This window comes from Penaeus vannamei, chromosome 3 (genome assembly GCF_042767895.1).
Source record: "Penaeus vannamei isolate JL-2024 chromosome 3, ASM4276789v1, whole genome shotgun sequence".
Lineage (NCBI taxonomy): Eukaryota > Metazoa > Arthropoda > Malacostraca > Decapoda > Penaeidae > Penaeus > Penaeus vannamei.
This window is the reverse complement of record NC_091551.1, coordinates 8,043,363-8,050,862: the sequence shown is the minus strand read 5'-3', so window position 1 is coordinate 8,050,862 and position 7,500 is coordinate 8,043,363.

Here is a 7,500-nt window from a genome sequence, read left to right as displayed (position 1 = left end):
AAGGCTGACTGATGCAATTGCCACTTTTCATTTTATCCTTTTCTTTCAATTTATTTTCTCGTTATCACCGTTGTCTTTGAAAGGAGTCATACACTCAGTTGCAATGTCCGAAAAAACAAACAAATATTCGCGGGACCCATACATATATACATACAAATACATATATAACACACACACATATACATACATGCATATATATATATATATATATATATATATATATATATATATATATATATATATATATATATATATATATATATATATATATATATATATATATATACATACACACAAATACACACACACACATACATATATACATATACATATATACACACACACACACACACACACACACACACACACACACACACACACACACACACACACACACACACATATATATATATATATATATATATATATATATATATATATATATATATATATATTTATACATATATACATTTATACATATATGCACGTCATTACTATTTGTCTCACTCTTCGAATTAAATCAAATATTTTTTTCCTACTCTCTCTCAAACTATTTATCTGTATCTATCTACCTATCAATCTATCTCCTTTTTTTTTCTCTCTCCCTATTTATCTTCCTCCCTTTTTCTTTCTTCTTTCCTTCTTTTTGTCACTCTAATCCTTTATTCTCTCTTTCTTTACGTGATAAATGAAAAGTGAAGAAATTGGCGGGGGGGGGGGGAGGGGGCTCGAGTGATATAGTTGATCAATCAAAAGTCCAAAAAAATCTTGGTCGATGTTTTAATTGAAAAAAGTAAAACGCGCGCGGCTTTACTACTACTATCTTCTGTGACCTAATTTGACCTCTGTTTAATTCATGGTATAAATTCATCACTGGAGCGTTAGGGAAAAAGGGAAAAGAAAAATGTATATTTCAAGTATTTGCATACGTTATCCTCCGTCAAAAAATTTCCCCCAAGAAAAAGGGTGAAATCTGAAAGCATGATTTTACAGCTCACTAAATATCTTCAGCGTGGAAGGAAATCATATTTTTTTCTGGCCCATTTTTCATTTTATTCTCTCTCTCTCTCTCTGCCTTTCTCTTTCTTTAAATGAATTTCTGTCTCTTGTCTCTCTGTTTTTCTGTCCGTTTCTGTCGCTCTCTCTTTCTGTCTGTCTCTCTCTCTCTCTCTCTCTCTCTCTCTCTCTCTCTCTCTCTCTCTCTCTCTCTCTCTCGCTCTTTCTCTCTCTCTCTCTCTCTCCCTCTCTCTCTCTCTCTCTCGAGAAGCAAATCTACTTTGCGTTGGGAGGGAAATACGCGACTGTCGACTTCAGTCATGAATTTTTATCGTCATTTTGCATCTAATATTCATAGAACTGCATGTAGGATTGTCCAATTTTCCCGCGCTGATGTAATCTTTTCGAGCAATACAGGCAGGCCGAATCAGATTATACGGAGACCAACAAACGAGTCACTTCCTTTCGGAAACGCGGGGGAGAAATGTACGTGTCTGTATGTTCAGAGTCGAAGGGAGTTTGTTGTTGTATTTATTTGAAAAAAAAAAAAAGGATAGAGAACGCAGAATGAAAAAAAGCATAATGGTCCTTGAATTAAAATCGCCACAAGGGGTAACGGGGGTCCTTGCGTCGCCATCCACGTGGGGGGAAACGGAGGCAAAAAATACACTGAAAATTCAAAATCTAGCAACTCAAATTTCAAACAATTTAGTGACTAAAATCCTCAAGTTAAAATGAAAAAAAGAAAAATCCTTCAACGTATCCTCAAACCGGAGAAACATCCACAACTTATATCCCCGTCACTCCATTCAACACACTCGCCTCTCTCACGCTCGGACACGTACTAGGAGCGCGCGCGTCACACCTCCACTCACTACAGCGGCCGCGGCCACACTGGCTCTGAAATCCTTACAACCCACGAGGGGAGGAACAGAGTGGCCGGGGAGGGAGGGAGGGGGGAGGGCGTGGGGGAGAGGGGGAAAGGGGAATCGTTTCCTGGCTGAGGGAGAGAAAAAAGAGGAAGAATAGGTGGAGGAAAATTAAGAGGAAAATCAGGAGGGATGGAAGGAGGAAAACTGAGGAGGAGAGGCGAAAGGAATAAGGGCAAGGCGAAAGACAGAAGAAAGAAACGAAAGAAAGGATGGAATGAAAGACAAGAGAAAACGAACAACAAAAAGCGATACAAGAAGAATATAAAGAAGAGACGGAAAGAGAAAAAGGGAGACGAAAAATGGAAGAAGAAAAAAGTGTAAGCAAAATAAAAGGAAAGAAATAAAGAGAAGGAAGAGATAAAAATTAAAGAGGTGTAAAGGGAGGGAAAGAAAGAGGACGCGGAAGAATACAAGGAGAAGCGGAGAAAATAGTGGATAAGAAGTGAATGGGGAAGACGGGATAAATAATATGTGGAGAGGAAAAGAAAGAATAATAATAAGAGAAAAGAGAGAGAGAGAAGGAGGAGATACGGAAATATATATAAAAGATATTAAAGGGAAGGAGAGACACAGAGAAGAAAAAAGAAGAAATAAAGAAGAATGAGAAAGAAACAAGGAAGAAGAAAAACAGGGAAAGAATGAGGAAAGAACAGGAAAAGGAACAGAAGACTTAGACTAAAAGGTAGGAGGAAGAAGGAGGAGGAAGGAGGAAGAGAAAAAGAAGAAGAAATAGGAGGGAAATGAAAGGATAAATACGGGTAATTAAGAGCAAAGGGAGAGGAGGAGGGAGAGAAGAAATGAAGAAGAATGAGAAAGAGGAGAATGAGAGATAATGATTAAGAACCAGAAAGAAGGGACAGATAAGTAACGATGGAAAATTAGAAGAAATGATGATGAGGAAACGGAATAGAAAGAATAACAGTGGAAGCAGAATGAAGGGAAAAAAAAAAAAAAAAATACATATAAAAATTAAGGCAAAGCTATCGAGGATTATTTTTTATTGAAAAATAAAATTCTGAAACAAACAAAGGTCAAAGGAGAGAAAGAGAGGGCGGGAGAGAGAGAGAGAGAGAGAGAGAGGGAGAGAGAGAGAGAGAGAGAGAGAGAGAGAGAGAAAGAAAGAGAGAGAGAGAGAGAGAGAGAGAGAGAGAGAGAGAGAGAGAGAGAGAGAGAGAGAGAGAGAGAGAGAGAGAGAGAGAGAGAGAGAGAGAGAGAGATCTGAAACAAACAAAGAGTCAGAGAGAGAGAGAGAGAGAGAGAGAGAGAGAGAGAGAGAGAGAGAGAGAGAGAGAGAGAGAGAGAGAGAGAGAGAGAGAGAGAGAGAGAGAGAGAGAGAGAGAGAGAGAGAGAGAGAGAGAGAAAGCGAGAGAGATCGAAACAAAGAAGAGAGAGAGAGAGAGAAAACGTGAAATATGCTTAACGATTCCATTTGATTATTCTAAACCGACGTCATAAAACCCAAAATAAAATGTCGCAACAGCGGGAGAAAATGAACCAAGAGAAAGAGGAAGAGAGAAGAATGGGAAACAGAGAAGAACGATTAAGAAGACAAAGAGAAATCCGGTCTCAGGGAGTAAAGGGAATATTCATATTAATAAGGGAAAAGACGTGTGTGCGTCTGCATATTACAGGCTCTCTCTCTCTCTCTCTCTCTCTCTCAACCTATCTTTCCCTCTCTTTCTATCTATCTATCTTTATCTTTCTTTCCTTCTCCCCCCCTCTCTCTCAATCTATCTATCTATCTTTCTCTTTCTTTCTCCCCCCCTCTCTATCTATCTATCTTACTCTCTATCTCTCTTTCTTCTCTTTCTCACTTTCTCTCTCACTCTCTAACCATCTCTCTATCTCTATCTCTCTCATTCTCTGTCTGTCTGTCTGTCTGTCTCTCTTTCTCTCTCTCTCTCCTTCCTCCCCTCCCTCTCTCCCTCCCTCCCTCTCTCTCTCTCTCTTTCCCCATTCGCCTCATCATCATTATCTTCTCCCATTCTCATTTATCCTTCCACATTGCTTCTCCAGCTCGTTCGCATTTGCATAATTTGCATGATGATTCCCGCATTTTTCATTCTCGCGCAATCCTCGCTTTTCATTATTATTTTGTATCAGTTGTTTTTTTTTTTTTTTTTTTTTTTTTCTTTCTTTTTTTCTCTCATGAGAGGCTGCGGGTTGCATCGTCTCCACTATTGCAAGTCGTTCTTTCTCTCTCTTCGCTTTAGGTTCTCTTTCGTCTTTCTCTTTCGGTGGTTCTGTCTGTTGTTTTTTCTCTTTGTCTCTCTTTCTTTCCGACTGTTTTTCTCTTTGCGCGCATGCAGGAGAGAGAGGGAGAGAGAGTGGGAGAGAGAGTGAGAGAGAGAGAGAGAGAGAGAGAGAGAGATAGATAGATAGATAGATAGATAGATAGAGAGAGAGAGAGAGAGAGAGAGAGAGAGAGAGAGAGAGAGAGAGAGAGAGAGAGAGAGACAGATAGACAGACAGACAGACAGACAGGCAGACAGACACAGACAGACTATATCCTATCACTATATCACGCAAAAGAAAGAGAGTGGTGTTGAAGAATATGGAAAAATGAGAAGAAGTGGAAGAGAAACAAAAATAAGAATATGAGTAAGAATAAGGAGAAGCCTGAAAATAAGGAGACAAGAATAAGAATAAAAAAGAACCTCGAGAAGTGGAATAAAGAGAAGGAAAAAGAGAAGAAGAATCAAAAATAAAACTATATAAACCATGAAAACATTGTGAAGAAAGAAGAATAAGAAGCAAGAAGAAAATAAATGATATAAAAGAAATAGGGCGTAGGAAGAAGACACGATAAAGGGAATAAGTAAAGGAATGATAATAGGATATAGAAGGGGAAGGAGGAAAGAAAGGGTGGGAGGGGGGAGGGGGAGGGGGCGGGGGCGGGGGGAGGTGTCTTCATCACTATTAATTCCAGTTAAAAGGTTTCTCTCTCTCTCTGCTTCCTCCATGCACCCCTCTTTCTCTCTTCCTCCCCCTTGTCTCCTCTCGTATCTTCCTCTCCTCTTTATTATCTATTCTGTCTGTCACTCTCATCATCCTTCCTCTATTTTGTCCTTTTTCCTTTTTGTTCCGTTTTAATCTTTTATCTTCCTTCTTTTCTTATCTCTCTTCTTCCTCCCTTTCTCTTCTATTTCTTCGCTCCTCTCTCTTCCTCTTCCTCTTTTACTTCCCCTTCCCCCCCAGGGATAGAAGGAGGAGGAAGAGGAGGAGGAAAGAAGAAGAAATAGAATCAGAAGTAAAGGGGAAAGGGACTTACTGAACAGTGACCTAATCCCTCCGCCGCCAAGAGACAATTAGACCATCTCAGGCTGATTCCTCTTGTTTGGAGTTAGTCCTGCGAGATGCATGAATGAATTAGTGGTTGGAATTATTACTTCCTTTTCCGTCTTTCCCTCTCTCTCTCTCTCTCTCTCTCTCTCTCTCTCTCTCTCTCTCTCTCTCTCTCTCTCTCTCTCTCTCTCTCTCTCTCTCTCTCTGTCTCTCTCTCTCTCTCTCTCTCTCTCTCTCTCTCTCTCTCTCTCTCTCTCTCTCTCTCTCTCTCTCTCTCTCTCTCTCTCTCTCTCTCTCTCTCTCTCTCTCTCTGTTTTTATTTTTCTCTCTATATATTTTTGTTTCTTAGATTTCATTTTCTGTTTCTTACGCTTCATTTTCATCTCTCTCTCTCTCTCTCTCTCTCTCTCTCTCTCTCTCTCTCTCTCTCTCTCTCTCTCTCTCTCTCTCTCTCTCTCCTATACTTCGTTTTCATCTCTCTCTCTCTCTCTTTCTATCTATCTATCTCTATCTCTGTCTCTTACACTTCATTTTCATTTTTCCTTCTCTCTATCTGTGTCTCTTACACTTCATTTCATCCCTCTCTTTCACTCTTTCCTAGCTCTTATCTATCTCTCTGTCTAGCTCTTTCTCTCCGTCCCTCCTTCCGCCCCTCTCTCCCTCCCTCCCTTCTTTCTCTCTTTCTGTTTCTCTTCTTCCCTTCCTCCGTCCGCCGCCCCCTCCTCCTACCTTTCTCCTTCCCTCCCCCTCTCTTCCTCCTCCTTTCTCTTTCCCTCTCTCCCTCCTCCCCTCTCATTCCCTCCTCCTTTCTCTCTCTCTCCTTCCCTCCTCCCCTTTCTTCCCTCTCTCCCTCCTCTCCCTCTCTCTTTCCCTTCTTCTTTCCCTCTCTCCTCTCTCTCTCCTTTTCTCCTCCTTTCCCTCTCACCCTCCTCCCCTCCTCCCCTCTCCTTTCCTCCTCTTTCCCTCTCTCCCTCCTCCCCTCTCCTTCCCTCTCACCCTCCTCCTTCTCCTCCCCTCTCCTTCCCTTCTCCTTTCCCTCTCTCCCATCCCTCTCTCCCTCTCCTTTCCTCCTCCTTTCCCTCTCTCCCCTTCTTCCCTCCTCCCCTCTCCTTCCCTTCTCCTTTCCCTCTCTCCTCCTCCCCTCCTCCCCTCTCCCTCCCTTCTCCTTTCCCTCTCTCCCTCCCTCCTCCTTTCTCTCTCTCCCTCCTTCCCTCCTCCCCTCTCTTTCCCTCTCTCCCTCTCCACTCCTCCCCTCTCCTCCCCTCTCCTTTCCTCTCTCCCATCCCTTCTCCCCCTCTCCTTCCCTTCTCCTTTCGCTCCTTCCCTCCTCCTCCTCTCCCTCTCTCCCTCTCTCCCTCCTCCCCTCTCCTTCCCTTCTCCTTTCCCTCTCTTCATCCCTTCTCCCCTCTCCTTTTCTCCTCTTTCCTCTCCTCCTCCCCTCCTCCCCTTTCCTTCCCTTCTCCTTTCCCTCTCACCCTCCTCCCCTCTCCTTTCCCTCTCTCCCTCCTTCCCTCCTCCCCTCTCCCTCTCTCCCTCCTCCCCTCTCCTTCCCTCCTTCCCTCTCCTGTTCGTTTCATCTATGCACTAACTTACTCAGGTGTTGATATGAATGATATGCAATGTTAGCAAGTCAAGGTGTACACGTGCTTAGTTGCAAATGTTTGAAGTGTTACATAATTGAGTTGTTCTTTGTCACACATTATACTTTTCATTGTCTTTGCTAATATGCTTGCAGAAGTTGTTATTACTTTGTTTTGTTTTCTCATGCTGTTGCTTATCTTTGGCAAACATTCACAGGAGAAGTTTGGTTGTACATCAATTACATTGTAACGAGATACTTTTGGAGTACTACTGTTTGCTAGTACGTGAGTTTAGTACTGTCAGGCTCCTTCTTGATCTTCGCTCTCCACCTTTCACTCTCTTTTTCTTTCTTCCCAATGTTCACTTTTCTCCATTCTCTCTTCAAATCTGCTCCTTGCGATTCTCTCTCCACGTTCCAGTTCTCTCTATTTTTTTCTAGGTCTGTTTATCCTTCTTCTTTCTCCACGTTCCACTTCTCTCCTTCTCTTTCTACATGTTGTCTCTCTCCTTTTGCTCTCCATCTTCCGTTCTCTGCCCTTCAATTTCTCCACTTTGTCTCTCTCCATCTTCTACTATCTTCCTTCGTTCTCCCTTCTCTCTCTACCTTCTACTCTCTCCATCTCCACTCCTTTTCCTTCTCCCCCCTTCTCTCTCCACCTTGCACTCTGTCTCCTCCCTCCACCATTCCATCCTTCCTCCTCTTTCT